We start from the raw sequence: 17524 nt of genomic DNA on the forward strand, positions 1-17524 counted from the left end.
GAGTCCCGAGCATCAAGTTCGAAGACTGGGACCTTGCAGACAACGACAAGTTCCCCAGATTGGCCGAAGACAAATTATTGCCACAGAAGTGGTTACTAGGTGTGGAAAAAATGGGATTACTTAATCTAAGGTGGATACCTCACTATCACCGCACGGCCCTGGCCATCTTTTTTATCCATCAGTTACTATGTCTAGTACATGATGGGTATCTCTAGTTGGAGGAGTTGATTCCTATCACAGCTAATTTAGTGCACTAGATTACCCACTTACCAGTAAAGGGAATGACCCCACAAACATAGCCAGAACAAGTAGCAATGCAGGTTGCGCCAAAACAATGAAGGCTAAATATAAGTTGGAGAAGCAGAAGCGAGGGTACGCAATAGCAAGCATCCAAGACCGAGGGGTGCAAATTTCCACCCAGTTACTAGCCAGTAAACTAATGAGGAAATGCGATGCAGATGAGGTGCCAGCTCCTATCATTGTACTTGCAGAGCAATGCGCAGCAGGGTTTCAGCTTAACTGGGCAGAGTTCTTATGCGATGAATTTTTGACAAACTTTCAAGAAGCACAGGACAAAGGTAAGACATTTTATTGTGCCTAGTTGCTATTGTCAATCCTTCTAGTTGCAGGAGAACTGCCGCAGGGTAGCCAGTTTCCAAGCATTAAAGACAGCCTACTCGAAGCAGTGCGATATACTTTGCTCTGGGCTACAAAGGATGCAATGAGGGTTTATGACATCAAGGTGTTTTGGACCTTCATGGAGGGTACTATCGAGACACAGATCGCTCATAGGCCACGGATGTCTCCAACAATCTACAACAATTTGGAAAGCATGGCCGAGTTCAAAGTAGACATGCATAACTTATATATTTGGGCGTGAAAGGATCCAAAGCGAGCATGGGTCATGCTTCCATTCATTGCAACAGACAATGCTATTTACGAGGTTTTAGGAACATGGGCCCTAGAATGGCGCACCCCAGAAAAGGTTGTACTAGAAAGAATAGTAGCGCAGCAGCGCAAAAAGGACCTCCAGCAGCGACTCACTAACTTGGCAGAAAAGGCCCGTCAAGGATAACAGGCAGCTTCGCAGAAGGAAGCACCCAAGGAAGTGATAGCCGAAGAAACCACGACATATCAGGAAATGGCCTCGGAACAAGACATGTAACAGGAAAAGGAGATACAGGAACACACGAACCATCTTACTGAATCAGCCCCCATCAAGCAACCGTGCAGCACAAAATCACCGCACAAACGCAAAAGGTCAAAAACAGCCAAAGCTTTGGAGAAGGAGTTTCTTGACAGCAGTAAATCGGCGAGTAATGTCCTTACCGATGCATTGAAAAAACTGATCACTGAGTAGGCAATTGTGTTGGGGTAGATTCGAGCACAGTTGCAGGCATTACAGGTGCGACCCCCAAGCAGGGTAAGCCTAAAATTAATAGAGGACACAGCCGCAGCTGACCAGATGGTGCGTACCAATACAATGAACACCTTAGCGTTTCCAGTAGTCACTATCTTAGCAGAAGTATAGGGAGATGTGTGAAGTTGGGGGTTGAATCTGGCTGCCCTAACTAAAGAAACCTTATACCAACTACAGGATGGGGTAACCACTGAACTTCGTGCCCGGGAAGGCTATGCTCTCTAAACATTGATGGAGCACAAGGTAAATCTAGAGCAGGTCAGTCTCTAGCAAGAAGAATTGATCTCACACACCGAGTAAATGGAACAGGCCATGATGGCTACTTGCAGCAAGGTACCAGAGTTAGCTATCCCAGTCGAACTCCCAACCACTGACAAGATTGATCGCATGGCCACAAGATTTTGTATGGCCCAAGAGGAGGCCGCGAAGGCTCAATGGGAATTAAATCTACAAATTGCATAGCTAAGACTGAAGGTGCAGCCAGCCACACCTCCAAAAATAATGGGAGCAACGCCATGGTGAAATTCAAGCAGGACTAGAAATAATAAAGTGCAATGTACGAGATTGCTCGGGACTGTTAGATCAATCCCTCCATACACTCACCTCCCTCCAGGAAGACCCAACCATACAACAAGTAGAAATTGAAGCACGAGAATTGTAGCAGGCTTATGACATAGTCTAAGGGACTGTACAGATGGTCACTATTACGCACTGGTTGACTAAAATGAAGGAGGCCCAAGCCCTCAAGGCACAAGTTGACATCACGTGGCAAAAGGAGGCAGTGCTTAAGGAATGCATCCAGCCTTGGCTTGATGAATCATTCATGGTCTCCACAGCCATCGAAGGAAAGTTAGCGCACATGCAGGCAGTATGTGATTCCAGACAGGTAACTCCAAGTGATATGGATGCATCAGCGGCTCGTGTAGAACACGTATAGAAGATAGCGGCTGAGTGTGTTGCAAGTATATTTTTTCTTAGAGTTAAGCTCCACAAACATCTTCAGCAGGATCATTAATCTCAGAAATATTTTCAACATTAAAATGTGCGCAACAATCTTCAAACAGAGCACCCGGTGGATATAACCTTTTGTAAAAAAGATTAAATTCTATGTGAAATCTCTTTAAGGAAGATATGTCACCATGAGGTATTGTTCTGAACCAAACTATAGCATCTTTATCTAAAGAAATCATGAACAATTTCATTTTCACATCTTCAAAAATAATACCCAGTTGTTCCATGCATTCATGAAAATCCTTGAGGTGTTGGTATGATCTTCTATCTGTGTTTCCACTAAATCTAGCCAAATAGGTATACCATTCATGAAATCAAGGACATGATGGGGATAACTAGCAAAAAAAGAAAAATCCAGTGGTGAAAATTTGTTGGCCAAGAATGCAGGAATGACCATTTTGAAAACCCCTTTAGGTGAGTGATCTCAAGTTAAAATGTAGGGGAAGTTTTTTGTTGTTTAGCATCATATTGAGTATGAGAACTCTTGAAAGCCAGGATGACCAAATAAGGATATATATAGTGGAGTCACTAGGGTGTTTACAATAAGATTCAAATAGTGGAGTCACCAAGATGTTTACAATAAATTCAAACTGTGGAGTCTCCAAGGTGAAAGATCTTCAACCCACACTTCCCTTGCTCACTCGACAGAGGGAATGTAAAAGTTGTCATACCTAGGGAAAAATATTATGATTCATTCCCTGAAAACAACGCCAGAAAGATGTTGTAGTTTTTTCTATCTCCTCTAACATAAGTGCTTCAGAAGATATAGATGCCTCCCACAGACAACCCCTAGGTTGAAAGAAAAGGATCAGTACCTAGGGCATCCGAGAGGAGTGCTTTTGAAGGTTATCAGTAGGGATTTCTGCTACACTCCATATGTCACGTAATTTGAAAGGGATAATTCAAAGCTTTGTTCAATATCCCTTCATCAAGGTAAACTCAAGCAACTACACATTGGTAAATATGGTTGATATCCAAGAGACATGTCTTGGTTCTGGTGGCCGACAAACAATAATATGCAGCTTAAAATTGTTGTTATAGTATAGAAGAATAAGTGGAAGGAATGGAGGGGAATTGATGCAGAGGGAAGGACAGAACATAGAATCCTAAGCAATAATATCTAGCAAAAATATGGAAGAGTTAGGAGAGGAAAATGTAGAAAGAGTGGAGCGTGAATTAAGGTCCCAAACTCTATGCCTCATGAATACATTTTTCACAAAACAACAATAAGTAAATATGTGCACATACAGGTACTATAGGCTACTAAATAACAAAAGTTAATATGTAGTTAACACAGGTACTTTTTACTACTTAGAAGCAAACATAAAACCTTCAGGAGAGTGATACCAATGGTGTAGAATTTCTCACTGTAGATCAACAGATTATGCAATATACTAAAGCAAAATACAAGATCTACTTCTACAACAAACTTGCAGAAGCTTAATCAATTTTGAGCAAGACTAAATAGAACACATATAAAAAAGAATGAGAAAGCAGTCACACATGAACACAGAAGAATACTCTAGGGAAAGCCTCAGTTAAAAAACCCTAATCTCTATAATATCACACAAGTGGAAATATGTCTGGATTACACAAAGCTTTAGCTCACAAGCTATCCATCTCTCAGTACAATCCTACAATGCTGCTCATAGACTGAATAGACACAACATATGCCTTCCCTCAATCCTCCAAGCCTCCTATTTCCTTGCGCAGTTTCTCCTGGGGTCCAATGTTGCCACCTGTGTGAATTGGCCTCTCACACAACTCATCAAACTCAAAAGTAACCGTGAAATATCCAAGGAATGAATTCCTTCTGCATGCAAGAGATATCCTCAATGGAATATTCCTGCAACTGATAGTACACTGTCCCATCATCTGATCTCGACTGGGTCTCTGACTAAACTGACATGAATGAGCTATTTATGAGAGAATATTCAGTTATCTGAAGTGCAGCAGTTACATGCATGCATGCATTAACTAACTTAACTCACAATCAATTCCACAAACTGTTGGAACTAATCTAACTAGACTACAACTCAAAGTACAACTCATCCTGATCTAATTAATCAAGGGATAACTTCCTCAATCAATGGAGAAACTGTTGCATGTCTTCGCATAGAATTCATGTTTAATTTCCTATAACTAATTAACTCAAGATGAATTAATTAATTATTTTACAAACAACTGCTAAGATCAAATTCGAATTTTAATTCTCAATTTTAGTTCAAGGACTAACTAAAATTGGAATGTATCTCGAAATGCTATTTATAGCAGTGCTATTTTTAGAACTTCTATTTTTAGTTAGAAGTGATAAACAAAGGGGAAATATATTGTGCATTTCTCTGATTGGAATCAACAAAATAGTTTCAACAATCTTTGAATGTGGAGTCCAAATCACCATTCCATTACATTTAACAATTGTATCAGCCCAAGGACCTCATGAACAAGAAAATTGAACCAAAGTGGAACCACACAATTCGGGCCTCTTGGGTGCAGAATTCTAGAACCTACTTTAAGCGTTTCTTCCCTCTATTTATAAGGAGAGGGGCAGCTTTGAACAACAGTTACAAAATATCTCATCCGAGCTCCAATTGTCTCGATGTGTGAAGGTTCTGCTACCCAAAATGATTACAATCAGATTTGATTTCGTTCTTGAAAATGAAAAAATTATGTAATAATAGACATAAAGAAAATTTAATGATGGTTGAGGAAAATATCTCCCTACCATTCATGTGATGGCCTCTAATACCGCTACCTCTTTGCCATGATGTTCCTCTCTAGTTGTTTGGTCTATTTAATTGTCGTTTTCACCTTAACTGCTTGAATTCCCCACTCTTTGGAGAAGGGAGTGATCAACTGTCGATTGCTTGCAATAGTGTTGGAAATAATACTGAGAGGGGGGGGGGTGAATCAGTATTATCACATCAATATAACTTTTTCATTTCCATATTAAGATTCATATACTCTACTTCAGTTAAGGCAACAAGCGTATATCTAGTAAACTTATGATTCAGTTAGTTGATCCTTAATGAGTGCATCAGAACATTATTAACCATAAGAATAGTAAACAGGAGCAGTAAAATAGAACAGATCATCACACACAAGAAGCACACATGAACACCATGATGTAAGGTGGAAACCCAATGTGGGTGAAAACCACCTGCTGCAAGTTGTCTCAATCTTCCTATTAATAAGAAACTTCGTTTACAATGATTCTGTATTGGTACAGTCTTATACCAGTACGCAGGGTTCTACCTACAGAAGGCTACAACCTTCTTTCGTTCTTCAGCTTCTCTTGAAGGGAGCTACAAGCCCCATAGTTCTTGTACTAGCTGATCCATTTACTAGTACACAGGCTGCTACCTGTTGACATGCTCCAAAGTTTTCCAACTGCTACTGGAAGTGAGCTACCAACCCCTTAGCTTTTTTACTAGCTAAGATACTAGTACGTAGGCGCCAGCCTACAATCTTCTCTCCTCCGGGTACCATGTTTCATACATTTTCAGACTGGATACTCCTGAAGCACAACACATAATCTGAAGGCCACGTTTCATCCAATTTTCATACTAGACCCATCAATATCATTGAAGCAAAAAATTAATCATCACTGCAATACACATATCAACTACACTTGCATTATCAATCTCTGAATCACTCAATACTGAAATACTAAAACCCTGTCAACAACACAGTCAACAGAACTCTGCAACAATAACCAGATCCAACTACAACTTCAAATATCATATCTTACAATGTATATGCTTTCAGACTGGATCCATGAATATCAATCAAACATCAAATAGATCTGTAATCAACCAACTTCCTTGTACAAATACTGAATCAATAACTTCTCAGCAACCAGACATCAATTCAGAACCCTGAATATTGTAGTAATAGATAAAACAGCTAAAACATGTTTCAAGAAAAGTCCGCAACTTCACTAACCAAAACCTGCGTACATCTGCAGCTTCTTTGAGTCTAATCTGCGGGTCTCTGCGCCCACACTGTGTCAGTCCTACGAACTTCACTCCTGCAGTGTGCAAAACCTGCAAACCTCCACACCTGCAGTGTGCAAAACCTGCGAACCTCCGCACCTTTTCCTTGATAGACCTGTGGATCTCCGCACTTTCTACTTTACTGGCCTACGGATCTCCGCACATGCACCATGTCACACCTGGGGTCCTATGATTATAGAGATTTTCAGACTTCAAGTATACCCCAGACTATTAGATTTACAGATCTTATCACGCACCAAAGAGATCTCGTCCCCTCAGTAGATTCGCCTTGTAATGCTCATGTTTCTCCTTGATTCAGATCCAGCGCACCAACCGATCACCAATATTTCAGATCTTGCTCATCTCAAGATATTCAACACATTAGTTACCCAACCAAATGATCTCCTTTCCTTTTTATAGTCTAGGCCTTACTCAAACCATGGACCAAAACCATAGAGATCCAATACTAGGGACCCGATACCAGGGATCAATACTTTAGATGCAAAACCAAGGACCAAAACCATAGGTTCAAAAACTATCGGACTAAATACCATGGACCAACCATAAGATTTCCCACACATGTGTTTTTCTCTGCATGAAAGTGTGTGCTACTGAACGTCCGCACTTTTTGGTCGGTGCGCCTATGGATATGTACGCACCTTTTGAACGGTGCACCTGCGTATGTATGCAACTTTATCAAAAGGAAACTGCGGTCCTCATTTTCTTCCATTCTAAGAACCTGAACTGTGATTTGCCATCTTAGTAAGTTGCCATACTATTAGTGGGTTGGCATACTGTGAACTGTCATCATAATAAGATGTCACTATACATTACATCTGAACTGAATGTTTTGAGCTGCCCTATATCCCATGTATTTTGACACATTTGATCTCTCTTCTATAGATTCATCTAGTTATATATATAAGTGAGATGTTTTGCTGCAAGTGGGTTGCCATCAAGTACAATACATGCATCATAATGCCAACAATCTCCCCCTTTGGACTTGATGGCAACAACCATCTCACTCTCCCCCTTTGACATCAAGGGCAAAGGGCGGACCAAGTTACTCTCTTCCTTGACATGCATTCCGTTGTCCAAACTCCCCCTGAGTACCTGTTGAAATCTCTAATTGAGCTCCCCCTTTGTATATGACAAGGTGTACCAATCTGTCCATGCTCCCTCTAAGTACATGCTGAAATCTCTGCTCTGCTGAAGTGTGCTATTCATGCTCCCCCTGACTGTAAGCAAGGTCTGCAAAAAGATGTTCTACAAGAAGAACATGACTCTATACATCGTAAATGACCTTCATATCACCAAAGACTCATACATACATCCATCTCCCACCAAAATGGGGATATACCAAACTTGACTCATCCACCCAACCAAGTGGGAATACATCAAGGTTTACACATGATAACAAAAGAGTATAACATCATCCATCCTAGGCATAGTGGGGAAACCAACATAGGCCATTACATGACCTTGATAATAAAAGAAATACATGACTGAAATATTTCATCATCCTTCCTATGCATGGGGGTACAAATATGACCAGAAGAGATTTCATCAAATGACTACAATAGATAGAGACACACTATTACATCATGAGACTTGATATGGCCTTTACATCTAATGATATACATGACATTTATAACAGAGACCAAACATCATGATAGTCCTTAGCAACTATAGTGTATGATTTGCTTTATAAGCATCTGTCAAGAGCATCTAGACCAGCAACCTGTATATGTCCATTAGAGTAGATGGCATCAACCTATCATCATATAGGTAAGAACTCATCATCATCATGTATCCAACAATGCAACTTTGAGTAATCATTCATGTATCCAGCACTATGTATCTTGAGCACAAGATCATTTGTCAAGACTTGTTGATATCATCAACAGCAACAATCCTCATCCACATGAGTGCCAAGAACTATAGGAATCCTACATCATAATTGTATAATATGATCTTTATGTATATGACGACAACAGCATATGAGTGACTCATCATCAAGTGTATTCAAGCTTTGTACTTCCCCTTATCCCCATGAAGGTCACCATGTAAGCACCATATATGCATCCACAAATCTGATCAGAACACCAACAATGAAAACCCAAGAATCATAGCAAGATGTATCCTTTAGCCATATAAGCATCATTACTAAGGACTACTAACCATAATGCCAACAATGCATTATTAAAAGCATATGCTCCCCCTGAAACTATGCCATCTTGCTTACTGTTAGATTTGATCATGCATATATCAGCAAGAAGTATCATCATCCACAAGATAAGATCAAATCATTCCTAAACATCTTACAAGTATCAAGACATTTCCACACAACATCAACAGATTGTAACCATTATGAAACAGAGCAAATAATGGATTGAATCATATCAGACCCCTTTTCCTGAGCCTGTCCCACTGCATTTCCTAAAACTAACATATACGTGACTGTGCAATAACCAACTCGCGTATATACGCGACTTCCTTTTATGAAACTTGCATATGAGATTCAAGACACTGAAGTTTTATACTTTCAGTTCCCTCTGAGTCTGTTATGTCTGTGCATTGTGTTGTGCCACATTTTTCCGACTATACTTCCTTCTTCTTCCATATCTTCAAGTGTGATGATGTTTTCTCCTTTTGGTATGGTGCCCGTACTTTGTTCCTGCATTCCTTTTCTATATGTCCAAGCTTGTTACATGCATAACATCTTACATGTTTCATATTCCTTCTGTAACAATCAACAGCTTTGTGACCAAACATATTGCAAGAAAAACAATATCCCTTAAAATACCTGGAACATGATGATCTTTCCGTGTGATGGTCTTGAACCATTCTTCTTCTGCATCTGGCTGCAACATGACCAACATTATTCATCGGAGGAGTAAAAGATTGTCTTTGAATAATTTCTTTCCTTGGTTGTTGATGAGGTTGACCTTTCATCTCCTTGCTGAGTATTTCAGATTTTACATTAGAGTTCCTTGTCTTACTTTGTGAACTAGATTCTCCTTCAAAAGATTCATGAAAACCAAGACCTGTTTTGATAGTAGGAGACCTTTGACTACTAAGAATATCATCCAAGATCTTTGTACTATCTTGAAATCATAAGAGCTTATCCTTTTCTTCTAAGTTATCTTTTAGAATATTTACCTCAATCTGATGTTTCTCTTCCTTTTCACAATAGTGCTTCTTCATGTCTTCTTCAGCTTTCCTTCCTTCTTCCAACTGATGTCTTAGTTCAAGAACTTCGTTGTCTTGTTTTTCAAGAGCTTGGAGTAGTTATTTATCTGCTTATTTGATCCTTCAAGATCTTCTTTTAGCGAGAGGATAGTAGCTTCAAGACTTTCATAGTAGCTGGATCTATCTTTGAGTTTCTTGATTGTTGTGCTCCTTTCATTGACTTCATTTCTTAATGATGTCACCTCATCCTGCAGCTTTGTACATTGATCTTCCTTGTCCTTGAATAACTTCCTTACCTTGTTTCCTTCCTCTAGTTGAGCTTTTAGTTTGGTAGCTTCTTCTTTGAAGGCACATTCCCTTTTGTTCAACAGATCTTGTTGATCTCTAATTTTGTCTGTAAGCCTTTTAAATTCTACCTCTATTTGATATCTTTCTTTCTCACCCATAAGAGCAAATTCAGTTTTTTCACTATCACTTTCATCTTCTTCAAATGGATAGATAAGTGTATCACTAGAGGATAACAAATTCATACCTGATAGTTCTTTTTCTTGTTCATCTTCATTCTGAAGTGATTCTGAATCTGAAGTGCTTCTTCCACATATTCCCCAATCGATTCTCCCACTATCATAGTTCTTATGAGATATCTTCTTCTTCTTAGGCGCTTTCTTCTTAAGCTTCTTTCCCATTGTTCTACAGATCTCCTTCAAGAGATCAAGCTTCTACTAAAGGACTTGCACTGATACCAATTGTTGGAAATAATATTGAGAGGGGGGGTGAATCACTATTATCACATCAATATAACTTTTTCATTTCCATATTAAGATTCATATACTCTACTTCAGTTAAGGCAACAAGCGTATATCCAGTAAACTTATGATTCAGTTAGTTGATCCTTAATGAGTGCATCAGAACATTATTAACCATAAGAATAGTAAGCAGGAGCAGTAAAACAAAACAAATCATCACACACAAGAAGCACACATGAACACCATGATGTAAGGTGGAAACCCAATGTGGGTGAAAACCACCTACTGCAAGTCATCTCAATCTTCCTATTAATAAGAAACTTCTTTTACAATGATTCTGTACTGGTGTCGTCTTATACCAGTACGCAGGGTTATACCTGCAGAAGGCTACAACCTTCTTTCGTTCTTCAGCTTCTCTTGAAGGGAGCTACAACCCCAATAGTTCTTGTACTAGCCGATCCATTTACTAGTACACAGGCTGCTACCTGCTGACATGCTCCAAAGTTTTCCAACTGCTACTGGAAGGGAGATACCAACCCCTTAGCTTTTGTACTAACTAAGATACTAGTACGTAGGCACCAGCCTACAATCTTCTCTCCTCCGGGTACCATGTTTCATACATTTTTAGACTAGATACTCCTGAAGCACAACACATAATCTGAAGGCCACGTTTCATCCAATTTTCATACTAGACCCATCAATATCATTGAAGCACAAAATTAATCATCACTGCAATACACATATCAACTACACTTGCATTATAAATCTCTGAATCACTCAATACTGAAATACTAAAACCCTGTCAACAACACAGTCAACAGAACTCTGCAACAATAACCAGATCCAACTACAACTTCAAATATCATATATTATAATGTATATGCTTTAAGAATAGATCCATTAATATCAATCAAACATCAAATAGATCTATAATCAACCAACTTCCTTGTACAAATACTGAATCAATAACTTCTTAGCAACCAAATATCAATTCAGAACCCAGAATACTACAGTAATAGATAAAACAGCTAAAACATGTTTGAAGAAAAGTCTGCAACTTCACCAACCGAAACCTCCGTATATTTGCGGCTTCTCTGAATCTAATCTTCAAGTCTCCATGGCCACACTGTGTCAGTCCTGCGAACTTCGCACCTGCGATGTGCAAAACCTACAAACCTCCGCACATGCGGTGTGAAAAACTTGCGAACCTCCGCACCTTTTCCTTGATAGACCTGCGGATCTTCGCACTTTCTACTTTACTGGCCTGTGGATCTCCACACCTGCACCGTGTCGCACCTGCGGTCCTGTGATTATAGAGATTTTCAGATTTCAAGTATACCCCAGACTATCAGATTTATAGATCTGATCACGCGCCAAAGAGATCTCGTCCCCTTAGTAGATTCGCCTTGTAATGCTGAGGTTTCTCCTTGATTCAGATCCAGCTCACCAACCGATCACCAATATTTCAGATCTTGCTTGTCTCAAGATATTAAACACATTAGTTACCCAACCAAATGATCTCCTTTCCTTTTTATAGTCTAGGCCTTACTCAAACCATGGACCAAAACTGTAGAGATCTAATACTAGGGACCCAATACTAGGGATCAATACTTTAGATGCAAAACTAAGGACCAAAACCATAGGTTCAAAAACTGTCAGAATAAATACCATGGACCAACCATAAGATTTCCCACACATGCATTTTTCTCTGCATGAAAGTGCGTGCTACTGAACGTCTGCACTTTTTGGTCGGTGCACCTATGGATATGTACGCACCTTTTGAACGATGCACCTGCGTATGTACGCAACTTTATCAAAAGGAAACTGCGGTCCTCATTTTCTTCCATTCTAAGAGCCTGAACTGTGATTTGCCATCTTAGTAATTTTCCATACTGTTAGTGGGTTGCCATACTGTGAACTGTCATCATAATAAGGTGTCACTATACATTACATCTGAACTGAATGCTTTGAGCTGCCCTGCATCGCATGTATTCTGACACATCTGATCTCTCTTCTGTAGATTCATCTAGTTATATATATAAGTGAGATGTTTTGCTGCAAGTGGGTTGCCATCAAGTACAATACATGTATCATAATGCCAACAAAAAATGCAGAAACCAAGATTTTCCTGGTAGTCCTAAGACCAAGACTCCTAAGACCAACTCCTTTGTTCCCTCATTCAATGTTGTAGCTTCTGCCCCATACGCCTTTAACTCTTTGTACCATGCTTATCAGAGAAATTCCATATCACAATCTTCATAATGGTGTAGTATTCTAATCTTTTGATTGTTGACCTTCGATATGATGAGCTCATTCCACTTAGCCCTTCCCACATTTCTCACCCAAGGGTCGTGACCTTTCGCTTAGCCTTGAGGTGTTAGAGCGTTTTTGTTCTCAACAGGGGCTATTTTTCCTTTGTTAAGTACTTAGTGCCCTTTGTTCTTGAAGTTCTTCTTGACCATGTGCTAGAAAAATATTAGAGCCCCTCTCATCGAAAGTTTTGAATTGGGGATTTAACTTTGGAGTTGCAATATTCCCACTTCTGATATAGCCTATAGCTCTCAGTGCTTGGCCCCAGCTCTGCACCTTTGGTTCTTTGAGTCTTTGTGACCATGGTGCCAGCCCAATATTGGAGCCCCCTTATCATAACTTTATCAAGCATCAATTGTTACAAAGTGTTGAGATCCTCAACCTCTGATATGCAATCTCTGATATGATGTCATCACTCCACATGGCACCTCATGAGTGGTGACACGTGTCACCTAGATTTTCCCCCTTAGGCCCTCTCAAAATGCCAAAAATATCTACCACATTTCCTTCCGTACCACCACATCATGCTGACGCCAGATCTCACTATAGCTTTATTGGAACCAATCATATGTTGCCATGTGTCCCACTAGTGGAGAGAGAAAAGGGCCCGCCCACCTTTGGTTTTGTGATGAAATCCTTGGTTAATATTTTATTCGTGTTTCTAGTGGTTTTTAACACTATCAAAACGTTTTGAATATTGTAAAATTTAAAAGGTTTGCACTTTCAAAAGTTCTAATTCTTCGATTGTCAATGTTATGATGTTGTGATATTGCAATGTGCCAATCTCCTCTGAGCTCCGATACTACCTACTCCGATGTATTGGACCTCCGACATGCAGGACCTTCAATATGTGATTGTTGATATTCCAAGACCTTCGATATGCGATCATCGATATCTCTAATTCTCTGATGTTGTGATTTTCGATATCTCTGGACCTCCTATATGTCATCTTCGATATTTTGGACCTTCCTATGGCTTCAATCCTTGAAACTTCAGCAGACAATATCTTTTGATAAAAGAATCCATTTTTGGACTACCACATGTCATTAAAAAGCTTGTTCAAAGCACTTTCCAATTGGGGGGTCTGATCTAGGCTTTGAGTCCTTTTTTTGCTTGGAAAATGACTACAAACTTCTCTGCTCATTTACTCATTAGACAGATGGAAACACATTTTGTAGTAAGTGACAACAGTATGAATCAACATTCAGGAACTCTCGCATATAATTCAGAATAAGAGTGAGGAATAAGTATGCACGTTCAATGCAAAGTCATGATGGGTCTAAAGAGGACTCCCGAACCTATAAAATAATGGTAGCATGGGCATCAAATGGATAGTGATGAAATAACTAGGAGGCCCCTATAAGGAAGGCTCTACCACAAAGTTACGACACACAAGAAGAAAGTGAAAGGTTAAGTGACGCAAAATGGTGGGTTCAATCCTATGGCTAGGTGCTACAAAAAGGGTCAAAATGCATAATACAACTTTAGATTCCTAACCTATAAGTTAGTTTCAAAAACAATACCTACCACAACGGATCAATTATTGTGGTATCACAAGGTTGAAAATGTTAGGTAAACTTTGACTCTTTCCTTGAGTCAAGTTTACCTAAAAATTCCTCCTTAAACCTTGACTTGGGGTTTCGTTGAAAAAATCGAACCAAACTGGCCAAATTAGAGGGTCTAACTCACTTGACCATTTTTTTTGGATTTGGTCAAGGAAACCCCAAGTCAAGGTTTAAGGGGGAATTGTTATGTAAAATTGAGTAAAGGAAAGAGTCAAAATTGATCATTTCAATAGTAGAGACCATGGTTTTTTGGTTTCCCATGGGGTTATTCTTAGGGATTGCACGTAATAGATTATTTAAAAGGCTAGGAAGAACTATATTGTAATGGGCCTATAGGTGAGCAGTGAAAGCTCACTTGGCCTAGTTTTGGCCAAGGGACTAATGGAAATATATTAGTTGGATATTTTCCCTAGAGTTTGGGTTTTCCCATGGTAAATTGTGTGCATATTGTGTTTAAAGTTTATTGTTGCTAGTTAATTTGATTTTTCTCTCAGTGAATTTATTTTCTCTCCGATAAAATTTCTACATTTGGTATCAAACTCAAATGTTGGCTTCAAAGGAATGCTTTTATTACCAAGGGTTTAATTGACCTGGTGAATGGAGAGATCAATGTAGAATCTGTTTGCAGTTCTAGGCACAAGGAGCATGATGTTACTAGAAAGGAGCCAATACATGGTCGATGGTACTGTGAAAGATGCCATATCACATCCAGGGAAGATGGATGATTAAGTGGTCTAGCTGGAATAAAATGGTTTGAAGGGAACAATGGTTCCCTCTAAACGAGAAAGGGTCATGTGGACACAATAAGAAATTTCCAAGGTAACAGTGGAAACGAAGTGGATATATTGAGATTAATACCTGAGACGTGGAAGTGAGCCAATATTCATGTTAGTTCTGAACATAGAATGATATAGTTTAAGAATGCTCAAAATTTTATCATCCCATATTAATGGATCATAAGCCATGGAATTTAATCCCAGGTTGATCGAATGGTTGGGCGCAAGGACATAGCACTCCCAAAATCCTAAGACCATTTGTTGAAGCATTAATGGGTGTCAAAGAGAAAATCGGTGCTTCACAAGGATTTGGTGTGGCATGAGCTCAGATTAGGAGGTAAATTAAGCTACCTGTAAATAAAAATATGTGGATAAGAAGCACATTAGATGAGAATTTTCCTAGGAAAGCTGAAGAGAAGAAGGGAAAAACACTACTAGACAGCAACAAGCTATGGGATGTATTGGAGTCTTGAACCATCATGGCCACATAAAGGGTTTTTCATTGAGACTTTAAATGATGGCTTGTGACTCTCGTGCCTATGATAACACTAGGTTGAAATGGCATCAACGAAACCTTGAACATGCAGTGAAAGATTTAGCATAAAATAATGACCATGATTTGGAAATTCTGGTAAGGAAGGCTCTATTGGTAGAGCGACTATTGGTCATAGATATTTTTTAATTGTTTCAGGGTGCAATGCAGACCATGAAAGGGATAATAGATCTCTCCTTCCATGCCCATAAAATATGGTTCCTACAGCGTGGTCACATGGTTGAGGAAAAATATTTTTGTGATAACAATGGACGCAAGGGAAAAATTAAACACTGGTGTTTTTATTTACATGTTAGGATTACTTGCATCTCTGAGCCACAGCAAGAAATACATGGAAAGTAGTCAAGTTAGCAAACTATATCTTAAGGAGTGTATAAAATATGTGTGATAAAAATGGAATTTGTGGGTGTTATTGTAAGATCACTATAGGAGTTTGCCACAGATAGCATGCTCCTGTTCAAATGATTTCACAATCTTAACCACATAGATTTTGGTAAAGTGGCTTTTATAGAGGCCATTGAGTTTGTGATTGTAGCCACATGAAGATGGAGACATGGAATATTTCTCTTTGTGCATTTTATTTATAGGTTTTTTTAGAGCATGGTGAGAGTATGGAAGTTGGATGAGTATAAATATAAAACAAAACAAAAATATTATAATGGAGTTAAATTATTTTATTGCATGTAAAAGGGCATACTATTGTAATACCTAGTAAGTCATGTGTAACCCTAAAATATTTCTAGTAAAGTTTGGTGTTAGACCTAGGTAATAGGAGGCATGGCGAGTTAACACACGCCCTAGGTATAAACTTTGATGGGGGTAGGGGATCGAGTGAGTGCGGCTGAATCACTTGGCCAGTTTGGCTAGATTTTGTCAAGGAAACCCCAAGTCAAGGTTTAAGGGGGGCTTGTCTGATAAACTTGACTCAAGGAAAGAGTCAAAGTTGATTAGGTCAATAGTAGTGGTTTTGGGCCCATGTTTTTTTGGTTGCCAATGGTTTTGTGCTCGTAGATTTCATGTAATGGATTCTTTATAAGGATGGGAAGAACTCAATTGCAATGGGCCTGGAGGTGAGCGGTGAAGGCTCATTTGGCTTTCTTGGTTGGGTTTTGTCCAAAGGACTAATGGAATTCTATTTGCTAGCTTTTTCCCTGGAGTTTAGGTTTTCCTAGGGTAAAATGTGTGCCTAATTTGTTTAATTTTTATGATTGTTAGTGGTTAATTTAATTTTCTCTTAGTGAATATATTTTCTCTCTGGTAAAATTTCTACAGAAAACATCGAAAAGTGATAAAATTATGTCATAATGCTTGAAAAATGCCATCCAATCACTAGACAAAAGGTCAAAATAGAAGTTTACAGATTAAAAATATAAGAAAAAGATAGAAAACTATATAAAAGTGGGTAAGAACATAATATAAATGGCAATTTTTTGAGTTTTTACCTTACCATTTTTGTTGCTACCCTTTGCAGTGATTTGGAGCACTCCTTTTCCTCCAAAATTCAATAGTGAGTTTCGGGAGTTATAGGACATGAAATTTGATTCATTACAGGAAATTCATTACTCTTTTCTCTTTTATTTTATCCATTTAAGTTAAAATTTTATGGAAATTCTAATAATACTTTTTTTTTATTCCAAAATTGTGCATATGTGACTCTTGTTCTATCAGGTTGTGTATATAGGGCTCTAAATGTAACTTGCCAGGAGGAAAGTTGGGTATATATGTGAATGTTAGATAAATACCCGTGTGCCCATAATTTAACAATTTGAAATAAAATCTCTAACATTCCAAATGCTTTGATTTTATAGGATGGCATTCATGTAGTGTGAAAGAGAACATGAGGAATTGATAACTTGGTTGTAGAGTCCGAGAACTGCTTTATCTTGACAACCTTTTTTCCCATATTTACCTCCTTTTTCCTATCGTTGTCATCCAAATAAATGCAATAAACATAAG

At 38.8% G+C, this 17524-nt stretch overlaps 1 pseudogene; it reads left to right on the forward strand.

Annotated features, from left to right (window-relative positions):
• The first annotated feature begins 334 nt into the window (after positions 1–334).
• LOC149147078 (GTP-binding nuclear protein Ran1B pseudogene) overlaps positions 335–17524 on the forward strand; it is a 33567-nt pseudogene continuing 16377 nt past the window's right edge.

The sequence above is a fragment of the Pinus tabuliformis genome, chromosome 9, assembly GCF_031772625.1.
Source record: "Pinus tabuliformis cultivar Carrire ecotype Pingquan chromosome 9, CPIR1, whole genome shotgun sequence".
Classification (NCBI taxonomy): Eukaryota; Viridiplantae; Streptophyta; class Pinopsida; order Pinales; family Pinaceae; genus Pinus; species Pinus tabuliformis.